This window comes from Castanea sativa, chromosome 10, assembly GCF_040712315.1.
Source record: "Castanea sativa cultivar Marrone di Chiusa Pesio chromosome 10, ASM4071231v1".
Classification (NCBI taxonomy): domain Eukaryota; kingdom Viridiplantae; phylum Streptophyta; class Magnoliopsida; order Fagales; family Fagaceae; genus Castanea; species Castanea sativa.
In genome coordinates this window covers 29,290,733-29,304,171 of record NC_134022.1, presented here as the reverse complement: position 1 = coordinate 29,304,171, position 13,439 = coordinate 29,290,733, and the positions used below count along the sequence as shown (strand labels likewise).

The following is a 13,439-nucleotide window of genomic DNA, read 5'->3' as shown; positions in this document are numbered from 1 at the left end:
AAAATATTCATTATTTAAATAGCTAGAGTTGAGAGAATTCTATTAAAGAGGATTGGTTCAGTGATAATTTATTATTGTCCATCATAGTAGTTAAAATTATTTTGAATGATGTGTTATGGTTACGTAAATTACTAGTTATGTAGCTCTTCATTTTGGTTCTTCTAAAACAAGACAGATTATATTTCTCATGCATTATTACGATAATAGATCAATATTTCTAATATCGTATAATTTTCGTTATTATTATTATACCTAAAACTTAGATTTTTTATTTAGGGGCATATACTAACCCTTTTTTTTTTTTTTTGGTTTTCTTATAGCATACATGTAAATTTTAGGTTAACAAAGTAAGAATTTCTTTAAGGAAAATTTATGTCAATTTTGAAATATATTTTTGCTATATGAAATTTTAGGCAAGACCCATAATTTAAAACATATCATACAAATCAGTTCTTGTTGCAAAAAACATAATACAAAAACAAGATTTTCATGAACAAATAATTTAACAAAAACAAAATTTCCATGCTTAGCTATGCCCCTAAAACATATCAACATGAATATTATAAAAAGAAAAGTAACTACTTAAAGAGATGTAACTCACCTTGTACAATGATAAAGACGGATGGGTATTTGCAAGTGTTGTTCCTTATAGTTGTTTGTAGAATATATGGCACGCATGAATTGAAAATGGTTGATAGAATTATGAGGGGAATAAGAGTAGAGAAGAAGGCTGATAGAATTTTTAGGGGGAAAAGAGTGGAAAATAAGAAACGTGGAAACTAAAGTAATATTGGAGCTGTTTAAATAGGATGCAAGTTTCGTATAAGTTAAAATCTTAGATTTTAAACTGTACTAATAGAAATTGACCAAATACAACAAGGATCATATCTGCAAAAAATCTCAAAGTGTCTTTTTTTTTTTTTTAATTTTTACGGTGCACATCAATCATTTATAAATCTCTGCAAATCCTGCAAAGAATCTTTGCAAAATTCTCTGTTTTTTTGTTTACACCGTGCACATCAATCATTTTTTCTTCCATAAATTTCTCCCATGCATGGATAAGAATCTAAATAAGAATATCTATGTACTTTAAACTGTACTAATAAAAATTTACCAAATACAACATAGTCTGCAAAAAGACAAAAAGCCAAAAAGAATGACTTTGTGAGGAGACTTCAGAAAGGGCACTTGCCTTTTATTAGAAAGAGGTGAAATAAAAAGACAAAAAAACAGTCACTTGTCACGGGGAGGCCATAAAAAGTAAAAAGAATAAGAATATTTGAAAGGGCCATAAAAAGTAAAAAGAATAAGAATCTCAGAAGATAGCTTTATTGGGAAGGATGAATGAAATCTTTTTAGGTAGAAAATAAGAATGGGAGGAAGAGGTGAATGGATGGGTTGATTGACTTCTCACAGGTAATTTTACAATATGAAATGAAAGAACATGACTTATACACAAACTAGGTCAAAAAAACTACTGAAAGATAAGAATATGTTTACTATATATATTTTTTATTTGGACAATATTTTCGCAACAAATTATAAGTGGCAGGTTGTTACTAGTTGTTATTGTTGGGGCAAAAAAGTATCTTAGCATTAGGTTCAAATTTGAACCAGCAACAACTAACCACCTATGATTTATTATAAAAATATTGTAAAAATAAAAATGTTGTAGACGTACTTTTTTTTTTTCCTTCTATTTCGGCAATGCCACTGCAAAGAATCTCTGCAAAAATCTCAATTTTTTTTTTCTATTTATAGTACACATCAATCATTTTTTTCTTCTATAACTTTCTTTCATGTACTTTTTAGAATCTATGCACTTTTTTAGAATCTATAAATTTTGAAGAAACACCCCTTCTATTTTGACAATGCCATTGCCACAATTGGTTTTTCTTTTTCTTTTTTTACTTTTTTTTCCCATTTTTGGCAATACGATTGCCACAATTCTTTTTTTTTTTTTCTTTTTCCCCCTATTTCGGCAATATTGCCACAATTCTTTCTTCTTCTTTTTTTTCTCTTTTTCCCCCCTATTTCGGCAATACCATTGCCAAAAAAAAAAAATTTCCTCTTTTCCCCCCTATTTCGGCAATACCATTGCCAATTTTTTTTTTTTTATAACTTTTTCCCTCCATTTTTGGCAATAGGATTGCCACAAAACTTTTTTTTTTTTTTGCTTCGGGTACTCGCATTGGGCACGCACTCACTCACTCACTCACTCGAGCAGGGCTGGAGCAGAAGGAATTTCGATAACAGTGTTGCCGAAATTCTAAAATTTCTCTCTCTTACTTTTTCTTTTTCTCTCTCCTACTTTTGTTAGAATTTCGGCAACAATATTGCCGAAATTCACTCTCTCTCCTCATTCCTCTAAATAACTTGCAACAGTGCCTATAACAACAAAAAACTCTATTTTTTGCAATATTTAGTCAAAAGACTCACATTACTGAGAAAGAAAAAATTAAAGAGAAGTTGAAAATACGTATATATAGGCAAACATAAAGTGGTTACCCACTGAAACGGTGTGGGGCTTTTAAAAATAATTTGTTACAATTTCCTTTTTTCTTATAATTTATTTTTAGAAAGACTTATTTGCTGATTTGTTGCTCTCTTTTTTTCCCTTGTAACTACTGTCCAAGCGAAAAGACATAATGTTTTGGTGTTTTTAGATGTAAATGTGTCAATCATTTATGTAGCCACGAGGCGCAATGAAATGCCGTTAACAAAAAGTCAAACGTTTCGACTATTAGTTATTATACTAGTGTTTAACCCGTGCAATACGCGGGATCCTTTTACTTGTTAGAAGACAATTAAAACTTGTATTGTTTTTTGACTTTTAAATATTTTCAAACACAAATTTACACTTAGCTCAATATACTTCACCTACTTTTTTTTGAAAAATGTCATCCAATAACGTAACATGACATCAATATATATATAAAAGTAGAGACCTCATGCAAGAGAGTATGAGGTTCTGCCATGTGGTGCTCTATTTGACAAGAATTTGTTCACATAAATTCTTTACTCAAGTGTCACATAAGAGATAAAGACTAATTCAAATTCAAATAATAACTCCCATGAAAAAAAATTCAAAAGGTAAGAAAATTATTTTCTTAGATTCATTGTATCAAGACATTTCTCAAGTGCCTCATTATTGATAAAGACGAATTAAAATTTAAAAGATAAAGACTCTTTATTTTCCTGAGTTCATTGTTTGAAGACTTTCCTCTCTCTCACAAAGCACAAAACTTTTCGTGTTTTCACTCACCCCTTTTCACCTCTTGGACTTCTACTACTTTATGTACACCTACCTATAGTCTTTCATCTTCATGCCATAGGTTAGGTGCTTTTATATTTTGTTTTAGACCTCACAATTAATATAAAAGCAAAGACCTTACGTGAGAGAGTATGAGGTTCTGCCATGTGATGCTCTCTTTGACAAAGAATTTGTTCACATAAATTCTTTACTCAAGTGCCACATAATTAAAATTCAAATAATAACTCCCATGAAAAAAAATTCAAAAGGTAAGAAAATTATTTTCTTAGATTTATTGTATCAAGACATTTCTCAAGTGCCACATTATAGATAAGGATTAATTAAAATTTAAAAGATAAAGACTCTTTATTTTCCTGAGTTAATTGTTTCAAGACTTTCCTCTCTCTCACAAAGTACAAAACTTTTCGTGTTTTCACTCACCCATTTTCACCTCTTGCACTTCTACTACTTTATATACACCTACCTATAGTCTTTCATCTTCATGCCATAGGTTAGGTGCTTTTTGATTTTGTTTTAGACCTCACAATTTATATAAAAGCAGAGACCTCATGTGAGAGAGTATGAGGTTCTGCCATGTGGTACTCTCTTTGACAAAGAATTTGTTCACATAAATTCTTTACTCAAGAGCCACATAAGAGAAAAAGACTAATTAAAATTCAAAATAATAACTCCCATGAAAAAAATATTCAAAAGGTAAGAAAATTATTTTCTTAGATTCATTGTATCAAGACATTTCTCAAGTGCCACATTATAGATAAGGACTAATTAAAATTTAAAAGATAAAGACTCTTTATTTTCCCGAGTTCATTGTTTCAAGACTTTCCTCTCTCTCACAAAGTACAAAACTTTTCGTGTTTTCACTCACCCCTTTTCACCTCTTGCACTTCTACTACTTTATATACACCTACCTATAGTCTTTCATCTTCATGCCATCGGTTAGGTGCTTTTTGATTTTGTTTTAGACCTCACAATTTCTTGGTTTCTCTGTCATTTTTTTTACTACTATTTAGTGTGGTATTGGTATGAGCCTCAACCATAAAAGTAAAAAACAATGATTATTATGGAGTTTTCTTTGTTGTGAATCAAGATTATCTCAACTTTAGTTGCAACCCTAAGTTTAGTTGCAGCTATTCAGGAATAGTGTGAAATGGTGTACAAATCACAATCATATTGTTAGTTCTCTCCATCAAAGCTACAATTAGGTAGTTCTTCACATAATTTATATGTACTTTCTCGTGTATCTTTCACGTATAATACTTATCCACCTATATTTTTTTGATTACGTTTGTTAGTGTTGTAAGTTATAATTGTTGTGGTTTATTAAGATTAGTTTCAGATGATTTAATTTGTTGTTATGGTTTTGATGTACGATTGTAAGTTAATTAGCATGCTCTACTTCTCTATATAAAGACAAAGCTCATGTGTAAAATTAATAATACAAGATTAGTTCTCCCATTTTTAACTTATACTTTTCTTGAATTTTAGAATTCTCTTTGTTTTTTGTTTTTTTTTAAAGAATATAAAAAGACATATTAGAGGCGATTAAATATTGATAAATGAAAGTGTATTTAGCCAATTTTTCTTTATTTGATTACGTTCTCTATATGTTGCTATACAAATAATTTTGTTTCATTTAGATTACGAACAAAGTGTTTGAGATTGGGGTCTTGGGATTTGGTGGTGAGAATGAAGTGGTTGAGGAAGTGTTCAGTTTTAGAAATAAAGTTTACCATTTATCTAGATGTTATTTTATTATTTTAAATATTAAATTTATAATATGGTGTAAACTCCTAGAAATTTCTAATAACTATGTAATTACAATATATATATATATATATATATATATATATATATATATATATATATATATATATATATATATATATATATTAGTAAAGAAAATCCACTCAATAGTAGGAAACTACTTTTAGGATAAGAAAAATTAAAATTATAAAATATGAATTAAGAAAATTAAGTTTCAAAGCATTCAACAATATTATGGGAAACATCATTAATACTATATAACAAAATGATTACTACATATGGGTCTTAAAAAAATAAAAATTATTTTCAAATGAAATTACCAAGTATCCGAGCATCGCGCGGGAAATTATCTAGTTATTTATAAATTGCAAATCTAAAGCCAACCAATATATTGATTATCAAATCCTTTCTATAAAATAGATATATATGTGACATGTCAATTCCTATTGGATTATATACCAACCCAAACCCAATAAAATGTCACATTTATTCATGACCAATCTGTGGTTAGATCCTATCAAAAAAAAAATCTCTAGTTAGAAAACATTTAGCAAAAGAATTAAAAATAAAACCTACGGTCAACTAAAATTTAGCCAAAAAAAAAAAATTAAGATGTTTGATGAAATTTCTGAACCAGATGTTGTGTCTTGGACTGAGAAAGGATGGGAACTGCATGTGATGGTTTGGAAATTTTGGAGTTGATTAAAGTTTTGCAATCTGGGGATTTGGAGATGAATGAGTATACAATGATCAATGTTTTGTCTGCCATTGCAAGCCCAAGGCTGTTAATTTCCGGTAGGCAAGTCCAAGAACTTGGTCAAAAGGTGGGGTTTTTTAAAGTGATTTGTGTTAGCAATGCATTGATGTCCATGTACGGGAAGTGTGGTGGAATGTATGATGCTAGACATGTTTTTGATGATATGCTTCATCGAGTTTCTGTTTCTTGGAATTCTCTGACTGCTGGGTATTCTGAGAATGGATCTAAAGCCAGGCTCTTGGAAGTGTTTTCTCAAATGCGTGATATTTCACTACAGCCAAATGAATATGCTCTGGCTAGCATTATTGAAGTTGTTTCTAACTTGAATTCTGTAATTCAGGCAATGCAAATTCATTTGCATATGATTAAATGTGGCTTTATGTTCAATGATTCTATGGTGTCTTGCTTGATAAAAATATATGGGAAATGCCATGGGATAGATGAAGCAAAAGAGATATTGCCATGCTGATGCATTTGTCCTCAAAGCTTGTGGTGCAATGACATATTTGGTACAGGGAAGAGTAGTTCACTCACTGTGTCTTAAATTTGGAGTTGATCAGGATGCATTTGTGGAAAGTACTGTTATTGACATGTACCGTAAGTGCGGAAGCATTGGTGATGCACAGAAGGCTTATTGGATTACATCTACAGACGATTTGGCTGCTTGGAATGCCATGATAATGGGATATGCTCAACATGGTTGTTTTCATGAAGTTTCTGAGGTTTTTGAGAAAGTGTGTAAATCTGGAATAAAATCAGATGAGATAACTTTTCTTGGAGTTCTTACTTCATGCTGTCATGCAGGGCTGGTGAGAAGCAAATTATTACTTAAACTCTAAGTTTGAACTTCATGGAGTTATCCCACATTTAGAACACTATGCCTGTATGGTTGTGTCAAGATTCTACAGAGAAAGATAGAAAGGATCATGACAGAAGCAAGGGTCAAGTGAAGAAGAAGATTCCCAAGTCTGCTGCTTAATCCCAAGTCTGCTGCTTAAACGACAACTTTGTCCACTGTGTCAGTTTTATATTTATACTACATGTAGCTTTGCATTTCTTGTGTTAGTTTTAGTGAGCACGTGGATTACATGTGTGTGGTAGTTAGTTTTATTAATCAAGTTTAGAGGGAAATCTGGTAGTTAGTTAGTGATTAGTTAGTCTGTTTCCCCTGTTTTTCCTTTCCTTGTATATATATACATTCAGCCTCTGTAATCATTTTTTAATGCAACATACACGGAAATTCTCCAAGTCCAGAAACTGATTTCTCTGTTTTCCTAATATGGTATCAGAGCAGTTTTTAGCTTCCGCTTAAATTTCTCAATTCCTTTTCTTCCCAAAAGTTAGGGTTTTTCTTCTCATTTAGAATCTCGAAGCTTCATCAATGGCTTCCTCCAATCAAGCTTCTGCAATCATCACAATTGATGAATCTCATCAATTTTTCCTTCATCATGCTGAAAATCCTGGTGCGATATTAGTCTCACAATCACTGATTGGAGGTGAGAACTATCCTACATGGGCGAAATCAATGGAGAGAGCCCTTAGGATCAAGAACAAGTTCTGGTTGATTGATGGATCGGTTTCTTTGACTTCAGCCATGGAGAAAAATCCTTCCTTGGTTCAAAGCTGGTCACGGTGCAATGAACTTGTGGTTTCTTGGATTGTTAATTGTGTCTCTCCCAGAATAGCCACGAGCATGGTGTATCACAAGACTGCTAAGGAAGTCTGGAAGAAGCTCCAGAACATGTTTTCTCAGGGTAATGGACCTAGGGTTTATCAATTACAAAAGGATGTTGCAAGCTTTTCTCAAGGTGAGCTATCTGTGACTGAATACTTCACCAATCTTTCAATTTTATGGGATGAATTACAGAACTATGAACCTCTTCCTACATGTTCTTGTGAGAAGTGTATGTGTCATATAAATGAGAAGATCTCAAATATTCATCACAGAGAAGTTGTTATGCAATTTTTGATGGGTCTCAATGACTCTTTCTCTCACATTCGAGGACAAATTTTGTTGATGGATCCTATTCCATCTGTTGAGAAAGTCTTCTCTTTGCTGATTCAAGATGAGAAGCAAAGATTAGCTGGGCATGGCAGCAACCATGGTCCTTTTGTGGAGTCCACAGCACTTGCAGCTAAGGCCATGAATCTTGATTCCAAGACCTTCAAGAAAACTAAGGAAAAGCCTACTTGCAGCCACTGTGGATTACGTGGTCACACCCTAGAGAAGTGCTATAAACTCCATGGCTACCCTCCTAGCTACAAGACCAAGCCAAAGGCTAATCAGGTTTCATCTTTTGATGCTGATCAAGAGTCTGTTGTTGTTACCACTCAACAAGCATTTCCTTTTACAATGGAGCAATGTCAGAAATTGCTTGCCATGATTGGAGGGAATGATGCTCAGGCCAATATTGTTGCCATGGCAAATAATGTTGCTTTCAATCAAGCTTCATGTTCTTAGTCCACACCCCTAGCAGGTAATCTCAAGCACTCCATATTTTCTGCTAAGCTTGTGAATAGAACTGCCTTTGGTGTTGATACTTGGGTCATGGATACAGGAGCAAGTGATCATATTGTCTGTTCTATTTCTCTTTTTCAATCTTATACTACTGTTTCACATTGTGTTGTTGAGTTGCCAAATGGTGAATCAGCACATGTCACTTACATTGGCATTGTTAAACTTTCTAATTCTCTTATTCTTGAACATGTTCTTTGTGTTCCTTCTTTCTCATTCAATCTCTTGTCTGTCAGCCAAATTACTCAAAGATTGCCTTTGTGTCTTGTGTTTTTGTCTCAATATTGTTTCATTCAGGACCTTTCATGTTGGAAGACGATTGGAGTGGGTGAAGTCCATAATGGTTTGTATCTACTACAGAAGAGAACTTCTAGGACTACACCTTCTCTGTCAGATCATCTTTCCAATTACAAGTCCTTCAAGTCAGCTTTTTCTTCTTCTGTTTCTTCTAAAGACATGTCAATCTTGTGGCATTTTAGGTTAGGCCATCCATCCTTGAGTAGAATGTCTATTTTACAGAATGTTCTACCTTCTTTTTCATCCAAGTGTACTAATGTTTGTACCATTTGTCCTTTGGCAAAGCAAAAGGGATTGTCTTTTCCTTCTCAAAATAATCAGTGTAATAAGCCTTTTTCATTAATACATGTGGATGTTTGGGGTCCATATTCTGTTTGCACTCATGATGGCTTTAAGTTTTTCCTTACAATTGTTGATGATGCTACTAGGTCTACTTGGGTGTACCTCATGAAAGCTAAGTCAGATGTTAAACATCTTTTAATCTCATTTTATAACATGATTTACACCTAATTTGACACTGGTATTAAAGTGATCAGGTCAGACAATGCTTTTGAATTCTCTTTACCTGATTTTTATAATGCTCATGGCATTGTGCATCAAAAGACTTGTGCCTATACACCACAGCAAAATTCTGTGGTGGAAAGGAAACACCAACATCTTTTGAATGTTGCAAGGTCTCTTAAGCTCCAATCTAATCTCCCTTCTACTTATTGGGTTGATTGCATCCTCACTGCCACATACCTCATTAATAGGCTGCCTGTTCCTTTGTTACAAAACAAGTCCCCTTTTGAACTTCTTTTCCATAAACCACCTTCATTTGATCACCTTAGAGTTTTTGGATGTTTGTGTTTTATCGCTACTCCTCCTGTTCATAGGTTGAAATTTGATTCTAGATCACTTCCTTGTGTCTTCCTTGGTTATCCTTTCAATGTGAAAGGTTACAAAGTCCTTAATTTGCATACAAGGAAGATCACTATCTCTAGAGATGTTATATTTCATGAATCAATTTTTCCTTTCTCTCCTTCTTATAAGTCTTTGTTATCTAAGACACCTCCATTGTCAATTCCTTTACCTGCTTCTTGTAATCCTGTTTTTGATGGTTCTTCTAGTCCTAGTTTTGTTTTTGCAGACACACCTTTGAATCCAAGAACTCCCTCATCTAGTCCCTCCACCATTTTGGTTGGTTCTTTGCCAATTCCCTTGCCTACTGATCTTGATCAGTCCACTTCCTTGTCAGTTGATCTTCCTGCTGTGTTGCCTACTCAGCCCTCTTCCATGTCTAGTGATCAACCTCTTGTATTGCCTGATCAGCCCCCTTCCTTGTCTACTTCTGATCAACATGTTACCCTTAGAAAATCTACTAGGGTCAGTCATAAACCAGCTTATCTAGATGCTTACAAATGTCATCAAGTGTCTTCCCATTGTCATTCAAATTCCTCTAGTACTGCCCATCCTTTGTCTTCCTACTTGTCTTCTCACAGGTTATCCTCTAAACACTTGCACTTCTGCAATATGATTTCCTCCATTGAGGAACCTAAGTTCTATCACCAGGCAGTCACTGATCCCAAGTGGAGAGAAGCTATGGCTGCTGAGATTTCTGCCCTTGAAGCTAACCATACTTGGGTTCTCACTCATTTGCCTTTTCATAAGAAAACTATTGGGTGTAAATGGGTGTATAAGGTGAAATATAAGTCTGATGAAAGTGTGGAGAGATATAAGGCCAGGTTGGTTGCCAAAGGCTTCACTCAAAAGGAAGGCCTTGATTTTTTGGAGACTTTTTCTCCTGTTGCAAAGTTGGTTTCTGTCAAATGCCTCCTTGCAGTAGCTGCTGTGCAAGGCTGGTTTTTATGTTAGCTTGATGTAAACAATGCATTCCTTCATGGTGATTTGAAGGAAGAGGTATATATGGACCTTCCCCCAGGCTTCCACAGCAAGGGGGGGCTTGTATGCAAACTTGTCAAGTCCTTGTATGGTTTGAAACAAGCTTCCAGACAGTGGTTTGCTAAGTTTTCCACTGCTCTACTCATGCTGGGTTTTACTCAATCTAGAGCAGACTACTCTTTGTTTACTAAGAAGACTTCTACCTCATTCATTGCTCTTTTAGTATATGTTGACGATATTTTACTTGCTAGTGACAACAAGCAGGCAGTGGATGAATTAAAGGTTCTTCTTGATCAACAGTTTAAATTGAAGGACTTGGGTGACTTAAAGTTCTTTTTGGGTCTTGAAGTAGAAAGGGCTACAAATGGCATTAGCTTGTGTCAAAGGAAGTACATCCTAGATCTATTGAAAGAGGCTGGCATGATGGGGTGTAAACCAGCCAAGATTCCAATGGATCCTAATGTCAATCTCAGTAAGTATGAAGGTAAAGCCTTACAAGATCCTAGTTCCTATAGGAGGCTTATAGGAAGGCTTCTATACTTAACCATAACCAGACCAGATATAACCTTTGTTGTGAATCGTTTGAGTCAATTCATGGCATATCCTAGAGAACCACACTTACATGCAGCCAATAAAGTCTTGCAATACCTCAAGGCAACACCAGGTCAGGGTCTATTCTTTGCAAGCAAGTCAGACCTGCACTTGAAAGCCTTCACTGATGCAGATTGGGCTTCTTGTCCTGACACTAGAAGGTCTGTGACAGGGTTTTGTGTCTTTCTTGGTGAGTCTCTAGTCTCTTGGAAGTCCAAAAAGCAACAAACAGTCTCAAGATCATTAGCAGAATCAGAATATCGAGCCATGGCAGTAGCTGTTTGTGAGGTCATTTGGCTTTTGTATTTGCTTAGTGATCTTCAAGTCAAGCACCCTCAAGCAGCACTTTTGTTTTATGACAGTCAAGCCGCCCTTCACATAGCTGCAAACCCGGTTTTCCATGAACGAATGAAGCATATTGAGATAGATTGTCATCTAGTGAGGGATAAGGTTTTGGAAGGGTATATCAGAATGTTACATGTTAAAACTAATTCCCAAATTGCAGATTTGTTGACAAAGGCCTTAAATGCTCATCAATTCTCATTTCTTGTGTCCAAGTTGAATATGGTCAACATTTATGCCCCTATTCCACTTGAGGGGAGGTGTCAAGATTCTGCAGAGAAAGATAGAAAGGATCATGACAGAAGCAAGGGTCAAGTGAAGAAGGAGATTCTCAAGTCTGCTGCTTAATCCCAAGTCTGCTGCTTAAACGACAACTTTGTCCACTGTGTTAGTTTTATATTTATACTACATGTAGCTTTGCATTTCTTGTGTTAGTTTTAGTGAGCATGTGGATTACATGTGTGTGGTAGTTAGTTTTATTAATCAAGTTTAGAGGGAAATCTGGTAGTTAGTTAGTGATTAGTTAGTCTGTTTCCCCTGTTTTTCCTTTCCTTGTATATGTATACATTCAGCCTTTGTAATCATTTTTTAATGCAACATACACAGAAATTCTCCAAGTCCAGAAACTGATTTTCTCTGTTTTCCTAATAGGCTGACCTGCTCAGTCGAGTTGGACTCCTAGAAGATGCAAAGAGGACAATTGATCAAATTCCTATTCACCCTGATGCTCATATATGGCAAATTCTTCTATCAGCCTGCAACATCCATGGAAATGTTGTTCTGGGGAATGTTGCTGCCAGAAAACTTCTTGAGCTGCCACCTGAAAATGAATCTGCTTATCTTCTTCTGTCAAATCTCTATGCTTCTGCTGGTATGTGGAGTGATGTTGGAAAATTGAGGAAACAAATGATGGAAAAAGTAGTTCACAAATAACCTGGTTCTAGTTGGATTCAAGTTGGAGGATCCGTACATTACTTTTTTTCTGGCAACATGTCACATCCTGAGAGTAAAGAAATATATATGGAGCTAATAAAGTTGTATGATCAGATGTTAGTGTCACCAAAACTGGATCAAAACGATGCTTTCCTGATGAAAATATGAATTAGAAGCAGAGAATTTTTTTCTAATTTTTTGCAGCAATTAACTCTTCAGGGTGTTTGTGTTTCCAGAACTAATCAAGTATCATTACCTGTTGTCTAAAATCAGTTTTCATATGAAATCCATTCAACATATGTATTACAGATGACTTCAGAAAATTTATATGACTAGTGGTCAGAGGCGCAAGTCTGAAAAGGCCATAAAGTATGGCTTTGCAACTATTTATTCCAAGTTAACTAACATGACTCTGAGAGAGAATTCTCCATAAACTGCCATTAGCCAAAATTATGACTGCACAGGTGTGCATTGCTCGCTAAAAGCTCTGTTGTTAATCTACAGTGGCAGTATTTCTAGTCACAACTGAAAGCAATGATTTGATTCTACTTTCCAACACGGATACTGTTAACAAGTGTGGCCTTCTTTTGACTGAAATCTACAACATTAGAAAGAAAAAAAGTGAGATATTACATGTAAATCAGCATTAATGGTGCTTTTATGGCTGTTCAAAGTGATTTTTGACATCGGAATGTGGTCATAACAAAGTTTTAGAAGTTGGCTGCTACACAGTCCCCCATGGAGAGTGTCTGCTTCTGTCCTTGACTTCATCTGATCTCTTTTAAGCTGTGGCATTCTGCTTATAATATTTTTGCCAAGGATAGATAAATCTTTGATCAAACAAGAAAAAATGCTTGACTGATGAGTTTGGAGTCCAGGTGAAAGTAAGCTGGTATATAGTGTTAGAATAATGGTTAATTGATTAAAATTTGAGAATCTCCTATCAGATTAAGCTTTTGGGTAAGTAGTAGTTTATCATATAGCTCTATTGGATTCATTATCTTTTGAGATTGTTTATGGTTTTTATGGTAGAAAGTGGCCAGTGGGTGAATGAGGAATCCATGGTGGATGAGGATGTGGCAGAA

General features: G+C 34.5%; 1 pseudogene; it reads left to right on the top strand.

The window, feature by feature from the left end:
* Positions 1-1,389: 1,389 nt before the first annotated feature.
* LOC142612356 (pentatricopeptide repeat-containing protein At2g13600-like) lies at positions 1,390-12,522 on the top strand (annotated as a pseudogene).
* The last annotated feature ends 917 nt before the right edge of the window (positions 12,523-13,439 follow it).